This window comes from Trichechus manatus, unplaced genomic scaffold (genome assembly GCF_000243295.1).
Source record: "Trichechus manatus latirostris isolate Lorelei unplaced genomic scaffold, TriManLat1.0 scaffold00015, whole genome shotgun sequence".
Classification (NCBI taxonomy): domain Eukaryota; kingdom Metazoa; phylum Chordata; class Mammalia; order Sirenia; family Trichechidae; genus Trichechus; species Trichechus manatus.
The window spans coordinates 16305344-16323648 of NW_004443951.1; the positions used below are offsets into that span (position 1 = coordinate 16305344).

Sequence of the window (18305 nt, forward strand, 5' to 3'; positions counted from 1 at the left end):
GAGTCCCGCTCTTTTGATAATTGTATTTTTCCTTGTAAATTAATCAGTTGGATTCTGGTTTATTTAAACCTCAGTTTCTATGAGCTTAGTGAATACAAGAGCACCCCCAGGAGATGGTTCTGCTCTCTGCTTACTGTTAAAACCAGGCTTCTGAGTTTGTAAGGTTGAAGACCAGTTTCTGGATGATGGTGAATTCCTCAACGTTATAGCATTGAAGAGGGATCTGTCTGGACAGCCAAGTGAACTTCCTTAAGCCACACCCCTCTATCTCACCGTGTGCCTTCTTTGATCTGAAATAAAAGCAATAAGTACTAAACAGAGATAAAATTCATGTACTGTGGGAGTTTAAAAACAAAACCAAAAAAAAAAAAGATTACTCCCAGTTAATAGTCCAGGGAGCTCAGGAAAGATTTACAGAGGATGTAACATTTGAAGTGGGCCTTGAAAAATAGGTAGAACTAGGGGAAAAACATGCTATGTGTCGGGCAGCCCCTAGAACAAATAAAGGGAAGCAAGGGATCAGTTGAGGAAATATAGGGTGAGAGGAAAAGGAGACGAATCATCTGGTAAGATATGTTATGATCAGATCAAGGACTTTGGGTTTTATTTTCTGCTGTGGAGAGTTAGTGATGGAAGGTTTTACAAAGGGAAGTGACATGGTCAAAACTGCGTTTAAAGACAGTCAGGCAGAAAGAATAGGATGGAATAGAGTTGCAGAATGACAACATGGAGATTTCCATACTAGTTCAGGCAAGATGTAATGAGGACCTGAATACACCAGTAGCAATGAGAATGGAGGGAAGAAGATGCAAAGGTGATATTGCCAATGTATGATTGAAGGGACTTGATCATTGATTGGCCGCTGCAGGAGTTGGAGACGAGAAATGAGGGAATTTAATATGACGCTCAGGTTTTACTACCACGGGAAAATGGTAGTCTCCAGATGAAGAGTCAGAGTGCAAAGAAGTCAAGGGCTAAGGTTTGGACATGTGGAGTTTAAATTAAAACTGGGCCATCATAAGCCATGGGGTGGACATCTATAGTCTGGCCTGCTCAACACCCCTGCCCTTTCAACTGGTAGTGGTGCTCTTTTTTTTTTTTTTTTTTTAAGATAGTAGAATGATCCTTCATCTCTGTGTAGTGCTAAGCTGGCAGGGTGTAGTGGCCATGAGAATGTAGCTCTCAGATCCCTGTCTGGGGCAAGCATAATTGACAGACAGCCCAGCTGCTGAAATCTGAAATCCATCACCCTCACTCCCAGGCCTTGCTTCCCACAGGGTGCTCCCATGTTTTTCACCACATGTGAAATTGTGCGCTACAGATTAGTAAGTAAGCACAAGTAAGCCCACACTTACTTGTGCTTACTGGGTGATCCATCCCTGTCAGGGATTGCAAATTTGACAAGAGGCTTTGATTCTGTAGGAAGGTGCTTCACGGTTGGGAGAGAGACAGATGCCAGCCATACCTAGAAGCTGAATCTTTGATGTGGTGAAAAAATGTGAAATTGTTCACTACAGATAATCTGGTAAGCACTGTGCTTACCTCGCTATTGGATAATCCACCCCTGAGCATAGCAGGGATTTTAGGAAAGGCCTGCTCCTGAGATAAGCAGTACTTTTCTGATGGATTTTTTGACTCAAGGCCCCTTAGTGGCCTTTCTGAAGTTTCCTTAGAACTGCACTGCAGTCTAAGACACCTCCACCGAAAGCTCCTTCGTTCCCTCTCTTCTTCACTCAGGGTTAGACCTGACTTATGGCTCTCTCAGTCTTCCCAGCTCCCTCCACATTTTCTCTCACAGGTGTTTTCCCTAATAAAATCCTTGCATTTAACCCTGTCATGACACCTGGTTTTCTAAGGCTCTGAAGTGACATGAGGGGTGAGGGAGGAGGGCATGTTTCCTATCATAGTACCTCTCCTAAGCCCCATCAGCCACAGGGGCAGACACAGGACCCAGGCTGACCAATCATAATGATGCCCCACATCTTGGCCCAGTGCCGCCTCAGAGTCTCTCAGCCTCATTTGGCTCCCAGATCACTGGCTACGTGGTCCGTCTCAGCCCCAGGTATGGCTAACCAACTCTGAGCAAGGTCTCACAATTCTGCCTGAGGCCAACAAGTTGCACACATACAGTCTCTCTGTCTTCGGCAACTTTCAGATCCTAATGACATGCCACTGCAGAGAGTGTGGGGTCTGTTTCCTGAGCAGCAGCCAAAGGAGTCAATGAAGCAACCTAGAAGTACAGGATTTAAGTATCCATGGGGCAAAGTGGTCAATGGGAGACAAGAGACAGGAAGGAGCAGGATAGAACAACCCACTCTCCCTTGCTTACTCTCCCTTGCTTCCTCTGATGGACTCTTTCAAGGTATTATTTCTCCATACAACCTATTTAGAGACATCCCACCTGGCTAAGGGGGTGTACTTGTCAAGAGACCAGCTGTGTTTCTCCACAGCTCATTGTGAGAAGTGGCCAGCAAACATTTCCTTGCATTGCTTCCCATCCTTTCTGCTTTCCCTTTCCCTCATTCTCACCGCACTAAGATTTCTGTATTTTTTTTGCAAATAATACACCCATGTAAATAACATGCCCACACATACAATGCACATAGCACACCTAGGAAAATAATATGCGAGAGAGTTGTGTGATTGGCAAAAAAAAACATAATGCACGTGTTTGCATAAAAATATGGTAAGCTGTAGCACTTAATCCCCTCTTTTAGGTTTTGTTTTCTAGGAAACTTTGTTAAGAGGCCAGAGTTTTTGAACAGAGTTCCAGACTGAGCTAAGCAAAGCCTTCCTAAAGATTTGGAATACGAATGTAGAAGATACAGGATCTCTCTTCAGGAGGCATTGAACCATAAGGAGCTGCGGGTGGCCATCATCCCTGCTTCATGGAGAGAGCCTCCCTCAGCATGAAGACATCACAGAGGAAGGCAGAGCTCAGAGAAAGAGAGGAAGACAGAGCCCTGACATCCTTTGAGCTAGATTCAACTCTCCCCAACCCCAATAGGTGTAACTGCATTGCCATTTATTAATTTCTCTGAAGACCACTTTTCCTAATCCATGTAGAAAACATGGTCACCCATGGCTCCCAGGTTTTATTTCTTCCATTCAAAAGATCAGCCAGGTGACTAGAATTGTAGACTCAATTCCAAATTCCTGGGAGAAAGAGCTTCTGGTTAAGCTAAAGTTGGTCAGGTGACCACCTGAAGCAATCAACATTGTGGTGGAGGGCCGGACAAGATCATGTGTAACCATGACTGTATCCAATGTAACCCTGTGAGTGAAGGTACAATAGAAGGATGGGGGATAAAGTAACACTTCCCAGTAAAGTGGGGGTACAGGATTGGGCAGACCAAAGAATGGCTGCCTATTCTGAGAATAAATAAAGGGAGACATGATAAAGAGAAAAGGTTAGAGGACAGAACCTCTATCTAAACCTGCACTGTCCAATAGAATTTCTGGCAATGATGGAAATGTTCCATATCTGCACTGTCCAGTGTAGTAGCCGCTAGGCATATGTGGCTATTGAGCATTTGAAAGGTCAATAGTGTGACTGAGAAACTGAATTTTTAAACTTTATTTGATTTTAGTTAATTTAAATTTAAATAGCCACATGTAGTTAATGGCTATGCATTGGACAGTGCAGATCCAGAGTTTTGATCTGTTTTGGGAGGCAGCATGGCATATTGGTTACAGCATGTGCTTTGGAGTCTGCCTAATCTGGGTTTGAGTCCTAACTCCATTTCTTAGTGGTATGAGTTGGGAGGTCACTTAGCCTCTTTGAGCTGGGGAGGTGAAAGATGCAAAGAATAGTCAACTATGTGTGATGCCACAAAGAGAGAAAGGGGCAAAAAAACTGCAAAAGGTAAAATAGTCAAAAGGATTTAGCAATTAGGAGAGCGAATTCAGATAGAGAGGTATTAAAGTTGTGATGGGGTAAAAACTAGACCAGCTATCTACCTACCTGTTGGATATCTGTGTAGTCCCTTTCCTCTGGCAGGGGATCCCAGGCAAGGAGAGATGGTGACTACAAAAATTATCCCTTCTTTTAATTATGGAGGCTGACAGCTCAAAGGCATGTCCTGAACATAGGGCTCCAAGGTCAAGCCAGAAAAAGAGAATTAGAAATATTGTCAGTCTGGAGCAAAAAGTGGGGTTGCCTAGACTAGGGAAGCCACGAGGAAAGAACACTCCACATACGTACCCTCATTACATGGCACTGTGTGGCTAAATTGTGAGTTCTTCAAGGTTCAGGGCCATGTTCATCTCAGTATTCTGAGCACCTGGTAGGTGCTTAATCAATATCTGTTGAATGAATGAATGCAAGTAAGCCAGTCCATTCCCTGGTTTATGGTAGATACTCCGTAAACATTATCAGAGGGAGAAAATTTGCAGTGAGAGGTTCCAGGGAATCCTTGCTTGAATACCCTGTTTGTAAGGCCCTTAGCATATTGCCTGGCATAGAGGAATTGCTCAACAAGTGATCACTATGGTAATTATTATTAGTGGGTGAGTAAGGTTTTATATAAGGATGAGGGATGACCTTGATAACAGCTAACGTGTGCTGATTTCGTTTAATCCTTAAACCCACCCAGTGTGACAGGTTTTATTAGGTTCATTTTACAAGTTAGAAAAAGAAGAGATGTAATGTGTCCATAGTCACACAGCTAAGAAATGGCAGGACCAGTGTTGAACCTAAGCTTACCTGACTCCAGAGTCCAGGATCCAGCAAAAAAGGCTTGGAAGCCAGTGAGCAGGAGAGGACTCAGAAGGGGTTTAAGCAAGATTGTTCTGGGGTTGAAATTCACTTCTGATTTCTATGCATTCACATATATCTCGAAGCCTTCTTCAGACTACCATGCCCAGTTACTTACTTTCCTGCCAAGCTCCTCATCCCTTCTAGGGTTCACCTCTAGGTCACCTTTCTGCTTTCTGGCCCATTCAACCATATCTACTCTGGTTTGACTCAAGGAACTGAAAGCTGAAATGAGGCCAAAGGAGGGCATTTTATTTGTTGATTTGTTTTGGGTTTTAAGAAGGGAATTCTAGAGCAAGTTTGTAAAGTGATGGGAATGATCCAGGAGACAGGAGGAAACTGACAACACAAAAGAGAGAGAGAGCATATCTGAGGAGGTAAATCCCTGAAAAAGAGAGAGGAGATGGGGTCCTGAACACAGGTTGTTGTTGGTGGTGGTGGTGGGGTTGGTCTCTGATAGGAACTGGGACACTGTGACTTCCTTCCAGAGTAAGAAAAGAAGACTGAGAATATGGGTACAGAAGAAGGGAAGCTAGTAAAGGTTAAGATACTTAAAATCAGTATCATAGAAGTTTTGCAGCAATTGGTGATGAGAGGATATAGCATAATGTTTCTCAGATTGCAGGTAACAATCCACTAGTAGGTCATGAAATCATTTACCGTCTTGAAACAATAAAATTGAAAAATAAATGAATTACACATAGTGAGGGTAAACACTGTGAAAACTGCTGTGAAACTTTAGTTTCAGTTATATATACATCGCTGTGTGTACTGGTCACAGTGTAACATTTATCTCTTACTGAAGGTACGTTGTTGTCGCTGTTAGGTGCTGTTGAGTTGGTTCTAACTCATAGCGACCCTGTGTACTATAGAAGGAAACACTGCCCGGTCCTGTGCCATCCTGGTGATTGTTATTATGCTTGAGCCCACTGTTGCAGCCACTGTGTAAATCCATCTTGTTGAAGATCTTCCTCTTTTTTCCTGACCCTCTACTCTAGCAGTTACAGTAAAAAAAAAAAAAAAAAAAAAAAAGTTTAAAAGCCACTGGTCTAGGGTGTGACCATGGGAGAAGTGGCTGATCCCTGAAACTTTCTTTTTCTTCCAGAGTTTTCCATGATGCTTGTAAATTGGCCTTGTTTTGTGACAGATAACAGGCACTCTAAGAGACATGAATCTGATCATCTATGCCGGAGCTTCCCAAACAGTGGCTGCAGCATATGGGTTACACATGTCAAAAAATTAATCTCTTTTAGTTTTCAGCACTACTCTTTCTTCCTGGTTTCTGCTCCCCCTATTGTCCCAAGTTGACTGCCAACAGCATCCAGGGTCTGCATGCTTCCTCATTCATGGTTAGCAAGGAAGAGAGAAACTGTGTGCCAGCCTTCCCAGCAAAAATCCTGAAGTTCACTCTGACTGGACTGGCTGAGTTCACATGACCACCATGAACCAAAGTGAAATTGAGTACACTGACTGGCTTCGCCCTGCTCCAGTGGAGCAGCCCTGATGGAGTCAGCTTCCTGGAAACACATGGATACTAATGGAAATGGGGCTGTTGGGAAGGGGGAGATGGAGAAATGAGGCAATAGACTGATATCCAGTACATATGGCTTTTAAGGGGCCAAAATTTGTTGAACGTTTCAATAGCATTTATGTTAGTCATTTGCCTGTTTGCTCTCGGCTCCATTCCAGCCTTAACCATGCTCTGCTTGGTACTGAAGGGGTTGGACCCTATAAACTACATTTCCCAGACTCCCTTTGCCTTCTGGCTTCCTATCAGATTTGGCCAATGGGAGTACAGCGGAAAATTAGATGGCTGGAGATTGGATGGTGGTAGGAGAGGTGAAGCCATTGTTCTTTACTCTCTGCTTCTTGTGGAGACTCTGGCAGCAGCTGGTGGTTATGAGATTGGAAACTTTCAGTGTTTCCAGCGGTGGCGGTGGTGGTGGTAGCGGTTGGCTACTGCCCCAGGCTCAAGCAGTGTCAGTGGTACTGGCAGGGCAACAGCAGGTAGCCCTAGGTGGTTCTGCCAGCAGCATCATTTCAAAATCAATGCTCCAGTAGTGTCAGCTGCAAGTGAACTTCTGGCTGAAGTAACATGCTTCCCTTTGATCCTCTAGACCTAAGGGTGGTAGCAGCTTCCTGCAGCTACTAATCTCTGGCATTCCCCACCTTACCCTTTTTACTCCTTCAGGCCTTCTAACATCTTTCTAACCAGTATTCTGAAATACATTCCCTCTCCTTGAAATTCCAAGCATATTGCCTTCTCCCTGATTGATACAGTGTTGCCCTGGCCAGTGGATAGGCTGACTGCCATTACTAACTTCTCAATTGTGCTGTTTGCAGTTGTTGGGTTGAGTTATGCCACAAGAGCAGCACACTAAACTCTCAGCTGCGGCATTGTGAAAGGAGCAAGGGCAGACCTTGAACAAGCACAGGTAAAGCTGGCTACTCCCTTCTGTTTCCTCACCTACCCCTACTTACTAGGACTGTGTTATGGGGAGTTTACTGCATTCCTCCCAAGAGAGCTTGGCTCCGTGCTGTGGCTACAAGGGATGGGCTCTGGAATGACCAGGTGGGAGTGCAGCAATGAGCACAGTTGGCAAGGGGGCCCAAACCAGAGAGACCAGAAAAAGGTATCCTTGCTGCAGAGTAGAGTTTTGAAAGGAAAGAAGGGCAGAGATTATTATATTCTCTTTCTCTTTTCTAGTGCTTATGGAGGAATAGACAATGCTTCTCAACCTTCTCTGTCTTATCTTCCACCAAGCACTCTGTAATCAAAACAACAAAACCAAGTCTGAGAAGCATTGTTGTTGTTGTTGTTGTTAGGTGCCATCGAGTAGGTTTCAACTCATAGCAACCCTATGTACAACAGAATGAAACACTGCCCGGTCCTGCACCATCCTCACAATCATTATGCTTGAACCCATTGTTGCAGCCTCTGTGTCAGTCCATCTTGTTGAAGGTCTTCCATTTTTTCGCTGACCCTCTACTTTACCAAGCATGACATCCTTCTCCAGGGACTAGTCCCTCCCAATAACATGTCCAAAGTATGAGAGACAAAGTCTCACCATCCTTATTTCTAAGGAGCATTCTGGCTACACTTCTTCCAAGACAGAATTGTTTGTTATTCTGGCAGTCTATGGTATATTCAATATTCTTCGCCAACATCACAATTCAAAGGCGTCAACTCTTCTTCAGTCTTCCTTATTCACTGTCCAGCTTTCACATGCCTCAGAGGCGACTGAAAACACCATGGCTTGGGTCAGGTGCACTTGAGTCCTTAAAGTGACATCTTTGCTTTTTAACACTTTAAAGAGGTCTTTGTAACAAATTTGCCCAATGCAATGTGTCGTTTGATTTCTTGACTGCTGCTTCCATGGGTGTTGATCGTGGATCCAAGAAAAATGAAATCCTTTACAACTTCAGTATTTTCTCCGTTTATTATGATGTTGCTTATTGGTCTAGTTGTGAGGATTTTTTGTTTTCTTTATGTTGAGGTGTAATCCATAGTGAAGACTGTGGTCTTTGATCTTCATTAGTAAGTGCTTCAAGTCCTCTTCACTTTCAGCAAGCAAGGTTGTGTCATCTGCATATCAAAGGTTGTTAATAAGTCTTCCTTCAATCCTGATGCCGAGTTCTTCATATAGTCCAGTTTCTCAGATTATTTGCTCAGCATACAGATTGAGTAAGTATGATGAAAGGATACAACCCTGATGCACACCTTTCTTAACTTTAAACCATGTGGTATCCCCTTGTTCTGTTCGAACAACTGCCTCTTGGTGTAAGTAAGGTTCCTCATGAGCACAATAAAGTGTTCTGCAATTCCCATTCTTTGCAATGTTATCCATAATTTGTTATGATCCACACAGTCAAATGACTTTGCATAGTCAATAAAACACAGGTAAACATCTTTCTGGTAGTCTCTGCTTTCAGCCATGATCCATCTGACATTAGCAGTTATATCCCTTGTTTCACATTCTCTTCTGAATCTGGCTTGAATTTCTGCAGTTCCCTGTCAATGTACTGCTGCAACTGCTTTTGAAACATCTTCAGCAAAATTTTACTTGTGTGTGATATTAATGATATTGTTTGATAATTTCCACATTCTGTTGAATCACCTTTCTTTGGAATGGGTACAAATATGGATCTCTTCCAGTTGGTTGGCCAGTTAGCTGTCTTCCAAATTTCTTGGCATAGAGAAGTGAGCACCTCTAGTGCTGCATCGGTTTGTTGAAACATCTCAATTGATATTTCATCAATTTCTGGAGCCTTGGTTTTCACCAATGCCTTCACTGCAGCTTGGACTTCTTCCTTGAATACCATCAGCTCTTGATCATATGCTACCTTCTGAAATGGTTGACTGTCGACCAATTCTTTTTTGTATAGTGACTCTGTGTATTCCTTCCATCTTCTTTTGATTCCTCCTGTGTCATTTAATATTTTCTCTGTAGAATCCTTCAGTATTGCAACTCGAGGCTTGAAGTTTTTCTTCAGTTCTTTCTATCTCCAGGTCTACACGTTTCCTTATACTTCATTTTGTCTTTGTGAGCCACCCTTTGAAATCTTCTGTTCAGCTCTTTTACTTCATCATTTCCTCCTTTCTCTTTAGCTACTCTACATTCAACACCAACTTTTGGAGTCTCTTCTGACATCCATTTGGGTCTTTTCTTTCTTTCCTGTCTTTTTAATGACCTTTTGCTTTCTTCATGTATGATGTCCTTGATGTCATTCCACAACTCGTCTGGTCTTTGGTCATTAGTGTTCAATGCATCAAATCTTTTCTTGAGATGGTCTCTAAATTCAGGTGGGATACACTCAAGGTCATATTTTGGCTCTTGGAGACTTGTTTTAATTTCCTTCAACTTCAACTTGAACTTACATATGAGAAATTGATGATCTGTTCCGAAATCGGCCCCTGGCCTTATTCTGACTGATGATATTGAGCTTTTCCATCATCTCTTTCCACAGATGTAGTTGATTTGATTCCTGTGTATTCCATCTGGCAAGGTTCACGTGTATAGTCACAGTTTATGTTGTTGAAAAACGGTATTTGCAAAATTCTATCATGCAATCTCCAGGGTTGTTTCTATCACCAAAGCCATATTTTCCAGCTACCAATCCTTCTTCTTTGTTTCCAACTTTCGCATTCCAATTGCCAGTAATTATCAATGCATCTCAATTGCATGTTTGATCAATTTCAGACTGCAGAAGTTGGTAAACATCTTCAATTTCTTCATCTTTGGCCTTAGTGGCTGGTGTGTATTTCTGAATAATAGTTGTATCAACTGGTCTTCCTTGTAGGCATATAGCTATTATCCTATCACTGACAGCTTTGTACTTCAGAGGAGATATTGAAATGTTCTTTTTGACAATGAAATGTTCTTTTTGACAATGAACATGATGCCATTCCTTTGTCATTTTGTCATTCCCAGCATAGTAAACCATATGCTTGTCTGATTCAAAATAGCCAATATCAGTCCATTTCAGCTCACTAATGCCTAGGATATCAATGTTTATGTGTTCCATTTCATTTATTCAGACAATAATCTGCTGCTATTCATAAGGTTTTCACTGGCCAGTTTTTTCAGAAGTAGACTGCCAGGCTTTTCTTCCTAATCTATCTTAGTCTGGAAGCTCAGATGAAATCTGTCCACCAAGGGTAACCGCGCTGGTATTTGAAATACTGGTGACAAAGCTTCCAGTATCACAGCAACACACAAGCCACCAGAGTACAACAAACGGACAGACATGTGGCGGTAAGGAGCTTTACGAAACCTTTATTTTACTTCTGTAGCCTTCTGGTGCTACCTAAGCCACTGTGGGGTAGCCTTGTCTCAGTAGGAAATGGTGGGGTAAGATTGTTAAGTGACTACTGAAGGCCTGAAAGGAGCAGCAGTGCCAGGAAAACCACTTGCCTTAGAGGTCCTTGACTGTGGCCAGTAGTGTTTTGCAAGGTGATGTTAGGCAAGTCCTGGGAAGAGGGCTGTAAGCTGAAGTGTGATGCATGAAGCCGTCTAGATCCAAGTGAGCCATTAACTTGCCCTGTGAACTTGTGCAGGTCACTTAATCAAGCTGAGTCTCACTATTTCTGTGTTAAAAAGAGCAGAGGGAGAACATTTTAAAAAGTTGTTTTAAAATAGATCGTTTTACGGGAGTGGATGGGATGGAAGAAATGATAGGTATTATCCTCTACCCCTTCTTTCCCATCCTCCCTGGGTTTCTGTGAGTATCAAATAAGATAATAAGGATGAAAATGCTTTGAAAAATACAAAGCACCACACAAAAGCAAGAAGTATTATTATCAACATGGTTATTAGCTTAGGAGGATGAAGGCAGGGCACAGGCCAAGAGCCAAACAGCTGGAAGGCAGGAAATCTTAATACCAAAGAAGGAAACTTTCTTTGTTCGAATTCTTCCTGGAGTGGCACTTTCTTTGGAGCAGACCTGGCAATGGAATCCTCTGAAATGCTGAAGTGGGTCCAGGAAAGTCTTAAAGGGGCAGGTAGGGCATTCAGCAGCCAACAGACAGTGGAGAAGCACCAACCCCAGTTCCTCAGTCCTTTGTGATTCAACAAAGGATGCAATAGAAGGGGAAGGCTGATTATATCAGCAGGGCTCAGGTCCAAAGCCAGGTATGTGTTGTATCCTCTAACAGGTTCTTTAACCAGCTACCAAGGTATTTTGGGAGCCAGGATATTAGGGGTGCTGTAACTAATACTGAAACTCAGTTGCCACAACCTTAAAACCATCCCCTCTACACAATATTCAAAGAGAACATTGATCTGGAGAGGACCTTAGAGATAGTCTAGTCCAATTGAGGCCCAGAAAGGGGCAGGAACTTGCCAAGATAACACAGTAGAGTCAGGCTCATTGGGCTGCAAGGAAGAGAAACCCACTCAATCTAGTTCAAATACAAAGGAGTTTTTCGAAAGGACACATATGAACTGGAATTGAAATGTCAGCATGCATGAGGCAGATCTAGGACTCACTGTTCTATTTGCTCTCTCTCTCTTCACTCCCCTCCCGTCTCTGGACAGGATTTGCTCTTTTCTCCTCTCCCTACCAACAGGTCCCTGCTTACTCATGGTTTCTGTTCCCGCTTATCTTGGCTTGCACATGGCCCAGCTGGTCAAGGCCCACTAGTCTCTGACCTCTCTATTTTCAACTCCCTCTGTCAACTGATGATTTCTTTCTGTTCCTTGGTTCGAGAGAGGCTCTAACTGGCCCATCTCAACTTGTGCTAGGCCATTGGTTAGAGTCACCAGTTAATGAAATGGCTGCCCTTGGGTAGGTGCTGACCCAATCTGCTAAAGCCTAGAGGCTGGAGGGCTCGAGTGGTCTAAAGCATAGCCCCAGCTGCATTTGTTTTCTTATAAAGGGATGTGGGTTGGGCAGGAACTGCACCATCAACAGAACCATGTAATGGAAGCCCAAGGCTCCAGATTTTCTGCCCAGGAATTTTCCATGGAATTTGTTATTTCTTTCTTTTGCTTATGCAGCATACATCTATTGAATGCTTGCTAAATGTAATTCATGAAAATCTTCCTCCTCCTTCTTCTCCTCTTCCTCCTCCTCTTTTCTGTTTTGCATGTGAGGAAACCAAGTAACTGACAGTAGCTGAAATTCAGGAATGAGAGGAAGGCAATCTGGATTAGTAGGGTGGCAGTGGGGATGGAGGGAAGTGGATGAGCCTGGGAGGCATATAGGGGGTAGACTGGGCAGACCCTGATAATTCACTGCATGGAGTGAAGAAGAGGGTGAAGTCAACAGTGACACCTAGGTTTCTGGCTTAGGCAACTGGTACCTGGAACCGGAATGGGAAGCATCTTTGAGAAAAGAAGCTAGCTGGGTTGGAAGAGCAGGCGGCCCCTAGGCCAAGTCAACTGAAACATGGAAAAGATCTCAAAATCTTTGTGCCCAAACTCCTCCATGCACCAAATCCTTAACATGGTCCTGGTGTACGTGTCCAACCTCATCTCCAACCTATCCCAAACTCAGTGGCATAGATTACTGCTCCTCCCGCAAGCCCCACTTTTCCTCCTCTCTCAAACTTCACAAGACTCAGCTTCAAGGACATCCGCTAGGGATCCCTCCCTGCTCCCCCTACCCCTTCCTAGGGTTAACACATCACCCACTGTTTCCAGGGTTCGTCCTACCAGAAATATTTCTCTGCCTGTCTGTCCTGATGACTTTTCCTCAATTCTGTATTCCAACACCTGGTATAATATCTGGATCAAGGTAAGCCTCAAAAGAGTTTGTTTTACTGAATTTCCCTGAGGACTTGGCTTTCTCACATTAAGAGTTGGGGAGTCAGACATTAAATCTTGGTGCCACCACTTAGAAATTGGACAAGTCACTTCTCCTCTCAAGGCCTCAGTTTCCCCATCTGTCAAATGGAGATTAATAATAAAGTAAACCTATCTCATACAGTTGTTTTGAGGGTCAAATGAAATAATCTATGTTAAGCGTTTAGCACAGTGCCTGGAACATGGTTGTTATTGTGTGCCGTGGAGCAGATTCCAACAAATAGCAACACTATAAGATAGAGAACTTCCCCTTAGGGTTTCCAAGGCTGCAATCTTTACAGAAGCAGATCGCCAGGTCTTTTCTCCCGCAGAGCGGCTGGTGGGTTCAAACTGCTGACCTTTTCAGTTAGCATCCTAGCGCTTGAGCATTGATTGGCTTAACCATTGATTGCACTGCACTACGAAGCCTCTTTGGAACATGGTTAGCTCCCTCAAAAAAGAAAAGAAAAGAAAATTAGTTGTTATTTATTTTAAGAAAAAAAAAATTCCCGCCTTAACGCAGGGAAGCTTCAGGGGCATGATTGCAGTTCCCAGGCTGGCCACACGAGAGAAGTGGTGAGCGGCCTTTGGCTCCGTTGTGCGAAGGCACCTGCTGTGGACCCAGATGGCCTGGCTGGGATTTCCGAGGTTTCCCAGCCCCTGAACAGGTGGTCGCAGGCCAGGGCGCCGTGGAAGGAGCCTTCGCCGTGTGCTGGGCCTCCACTCTCACAGCTTGGACTGTCCCGCCTGCTTGGGGGAGGGGCTGGTGGGCCACAGTTTGAGTGGATGGCGACTGAAATTTATCCTCTCCGATTTCTCATTTGTCTTTCAAACTTATAGTCATTTCTTCTCTGTAGAAGTTTTTGTGGTCAAGTTTATTGATGTTTTCCTTTTTCAGCTTTCTAGGTTTCATCATGGTTTTCCATCTCCAAGATTATTAAAATATTCACTCATGTTTTCTTCTGGTACATTAGTGTTGTTATTTAAATATGTGCTTCAGCTCGGTGTAGAATAAGGACACGGATTTCTTTTCTTCCCCCTATGAATTGCCAGTTATTCCACCCATTTATTCAAAGGGTTTTTCCTCCCACTTATTTGATGCTATCTTTATCATACACTAAATTCCTTTGTGTGGTTGAATCCATTTCTGTTAATCCATTTTGTTCTACTTATTTGTCTAGTCCAGTTTTAATACCATTAACTACTGCACCACCAAGGTTCCTTTGATGTAGATTAGATGATAACAAAAGTTTAAATAACAAATGAATAAAATAATGAATCCCAGCTCCACCTCGGACCAGCTGTGGGACCTAGCTTCTGTCTCTCCACAATGCTGGGCCTCAGTTTACCCTTCTCACATACCAGGTGAGAAAGGATGAGATAGACTGAGAGGTACGTAGAATATACAGCTAGCTATCCCCAGGAGGCTCATTTAATCCCAAAACCTTTTTCCCCCTACTTCCCCACTTCCCATTCACACTTTAATTCATGCCTTCAGCAGGGAGATTACTTTTTTGTCTGCCTCCAGCGAACAATTAGGAAGGCAAATATTAATAATAGGGTAGATGAATGGAATTGAGAATACTGGATCCCTAGAGTGGAACTGACCAGTCCTAAGCAAGGTGAATGAAGTATTTGTGGAAGGCATGACCCTAGGAGAGACTTCATACAGCATCCTCACCCAGCCCCAGGCTGCCAAGGAACCCGGGACTCAGGGAGCCCACTCGGAAGATCATTAAAGCAGACGCCAGGCCCTAGGGCAGGATTTCTCAAGCTGGCACTATTAACATTTGCGGCCAGACAATTCTTTGGTGTGAGAGGCTCTCCTGTGCATTGTAGGATGTTTAGCAGTATCCTTGGCTTCTACCCACTAGATGCCTGTAACATCCCCCAGTTGAGACAGCGAAAAATGTCTCCCCCCCAAAACAAAACAAAAACGAAACCCATTGCCACTGAGTCAAATTCTGATTCATAGTGACCCTAGAGGTTAGAGTAGACGTGCCCCATAGGGTTTTCAAGGCTGTTAATCTTTACAGGAGCAGATTGCCACATCCTTCTTTTGTGGAAAAGTGTCCCAGACCAAATGTCCCCTGTGGGGGCAAAATCACCCCAAGTTGGAAATCTTTGCCCTAGGAGAAGTAGAGAGGGCAAGGGAAGGGAGGTTAACTTGGGTCTCAGGGCAGGACACTGCCATCCTGCCCTACCCTGTGTCTGAAAGGGACATTATAAAGTCTTTTTCTTCATAGCTGGCACTCAGGCCAGTCTTTCCTCCTCTGGGCTTTCGTTTTTATAAAATCTGTAAAATGGACTTAATGTTTGTAAGTCGTTTTCCCCTGATCTCATCACCTGATGTTCCAGATCTGGTTAGCCAGATTGCAGGGCCGAAGCTGTTCTCAGTGTTTTGCCTGGGGATCGGACTGGGGTCACCGAAGTGCTGGTGAGTTCCTGGGAGATGCCCCAAACAGAAGGAAGGAAGAGAAACAACAGCTAAGGGTGGTGGTGGAGTGGGAAGCCAGGCTTGAAGCAGGAGCGCCCCAGGAGAGGTTTGAGGTACCCCGCCTCTTCCAGGCCCACCCCTTCCAGGTCTTATTAGCGTAGGTGGCCCCCAACCAGGCCAACACAGAATTCTCCTAGGCCCCGCCCACCCTTTCCTTGGCCCCTCCCGCCCGCCAGAGGCCCCGCCCCCAACAAGCCCCGCCTCCCTCTTCGCCTCCCGCCAGCCGGGGCTTGGGCTTTGCACCCGGCGGCGGCTGAGAACGGTGGCGGCTGCGGAGTCGGCAGCGTAGGCGGGCGGAGTGGAGCTGCCCGGCCTGGTGGCGGGCGATGCCCCCGTGAGTCTCTCTCGCCGCCCCTCCCCGCCCCGCGTCCCTCCCCCTTCGGAGTCCACCGCCAGCCTGGGGCCGGGCCGCGCCCACTGCCGGGTCCGCGGGGCGGGGTCCTGGGGCAGCACCTGCCCCGCCTTGCAGTGCCGCCTCGGCCTGCGGAGCCCCTCTCCCTACCTGGACCCCGACCCCACCTTTGGGTAAGTCAGCGGGCCTTCCTTGCTCGCCAGGAGTGGACATGGGGAGGGGGCTGAGGAGGTCCAGGTGCCGGAAGAATCACCAGGAGGGGGGAGTCCGGCCGTGAGGCGCCACGTAGGGACTGAGTGTGGGGGGTCTGGGGGGCGGGGGCTCGTCAGGAGGAGCACAGTGCGTATGATGGTTGTGGGGTAGGGGCTAAGGTGCGAGGGGGGCGTGGGGTGTGTGGGGAAGCCTGGGAAACGCGGTGGGGGCCTCAGTCGTGAGTTCTTTGCTGATGCTCAGAGCACCTGGGGCCCTGATCCTCAACAGCAGTGCCTCGGATGGCATTTTTGGAAAGTGTTTAAAATTCATCCTGGAAAGAGAGCTGGGAGGCAGCCTGCCTTTCTCTCTCCTGCTCATGCCCTGGTTGAGAAGCAGCCACACTTTCCTCCAAACGTGACACCATTATGGTGTCTAGAGGACCCCTGCCCATGAAAGAAAAGGGGTGGTGCTCACTCCAGCCCTAGGGTGGAAAGAGTGGGCTTCTGGGAAGCTGGAAAAAGCAGTTGGTCAATAGCACAGTGGGGAGCAGGGTGCAGGAAGGCTTGACAAGACCGTTGATGGGCAACCTGGGCACCCACACATTCAGGGGGTGGGTATCCTCCCTGACTGGCCTCCTGGCTTCCTGGACCCCATTCCCCCATCACCTTCTCTGGAGAGCCCAGTACTGAGGAGTGGGTTTCTTCCCAGTGTCCTGGGTCTGGAAACCCAGTGGGGGAGCATAGCTGCTGTGGTCCTGGATTGGGGTGGGCAGTGTCATACCCAAGATCAAAGAACAAGTATCCTTGGCTGGCACTGCCACCTAGAGACTGTTTGGATGTGGCCCTTCAGGGCTGGGGAACTTAGGGCACTGTCAACATCTAACCCCAGGCCCGGAGGTATTGTCTGTGTGTGTGTGGTGGTGGGGAAGGCTGCTGCCCCTTTGGTCCTGTCCCCTGCACATGATGGCTTCTTAAGCCTGGAGGCCTTAGGTTTGGGGCCTGAAGTGGTAGGGGGAGGGCCTTCCTGGGCTGGGCCTGGTCACCGAGTGGTTAACTAGCCAGCCCCACAGTGCTGCCAGCCACCAATTAGTCTGTAATCTGCAGCTGCCAACTGTCCCTGGGGGTATCTGGGCAGCCTAATGGGGCATTCTCTGGTTGGGGAGAGGTGGGCAGAGTCCCTCTGGGGAGCGGGTCCATGAAACTGGTGTTTAAACCAAGCACTGTGCACTTTGGAGCCTGTTTAGGGCCCACAGACCCCTTCCCTGCCCTCTGTGCCAGGTTGTTTGGCTTAAAGGCCTCAGCCCTGGGGTTCCGTACCTACCCGACACTTTGCTGGGTTTGGATACCAGAGTCAGGCAAACCTGGCTTCAAAGTCAGGCTCTGCCACTTCCTGGCTGTGTGATGTTGAGAAAATCACTCCCCTCCTCTGAGCCTCCTTCTGTAAAACAGACCTACCTTTTAGGTCTCCTGGAAGAAGTAAATGAGATGGTAGATTTGAGCTGCTTCACAGGGTGCCTGGCACTCAGGGGAGCTCAGAAAATAACTGCTGAACACATGAGCTACCCCTGTGCCAAGCACTCTCTGGGGCAGCCCTGCGGGAGCCAGGTGCTAAGGATCCAGTAGGGAGCAAGGCACTTGTGAGCCCTTTGTGGGTGGCGGGGGGCATGTGTTCTAGTGGGCCAGGGCTCTGTCACTGTCTTAACTATTATCACTCCCTCACTCTTTGCTCATCCACACTTCTGGTGTCTGGATATTAATTTGATTTTATTCTGTGGGAGTCCAGGCCTGAAACTGGTAGTCTCTGGGCTCTTCCTCTCGCTTCCCAGTGCTTTGCGGGGTCTGTCAGGGGTCTGGGTGATATCAGCAGCTGGAACAGCAGCTAGCCCTTTAAGGAGGGAAGAAAACAATTATCCTGCCTGGGCATTGCATCAGCTGGAGCCTGGAGGGTCCCTGGGGAAGGTGGTGGGGGGGGGAGGCTGGTGGTTGATTTCATTAGTGCCATGTGAGAACTCTCACCCCACTCCCCAGCCACAGCCTCTTCCCCCAAGCAGCAGCAGCCTAGCCCGGAGCCTCCCCCCACCCCAGGAGCACCACCCTGGGGGATGCTCTCTGTGTACCCCAAACCATGTCTGGGCACACGCAGAGGGGAATGTAGGGAGGTGTCTCTCACACTGGCATTTTGCTGACAGTGGTAGTGTCTTTCCTCCTGGCACTCTGCTGACAT

General features: G+C 46.2%; 1 protein-coding gene across 1 annotated transcript in view; it reads left to right on the plus strand.

The window, feature by feature from the left end:
- The first annotated feature begins 16012 nt into the window (after positions 1-16012).
- The window catches only part of RIMS3 (regulating synaptic membrane exocytosis 3), a 36903-nt gene continuing 34610 nt past the window's right edge, over positions 16013-18305 (plus strand). The window contains exon 1 of the mRNA XM_004371889.1: positions 16013-16063. The gene's annotated coding sequence lies outside the window, so the exon portion shown is untranslated. The remainder of the gene's footprint in view (positions 16064-18305) is intronic.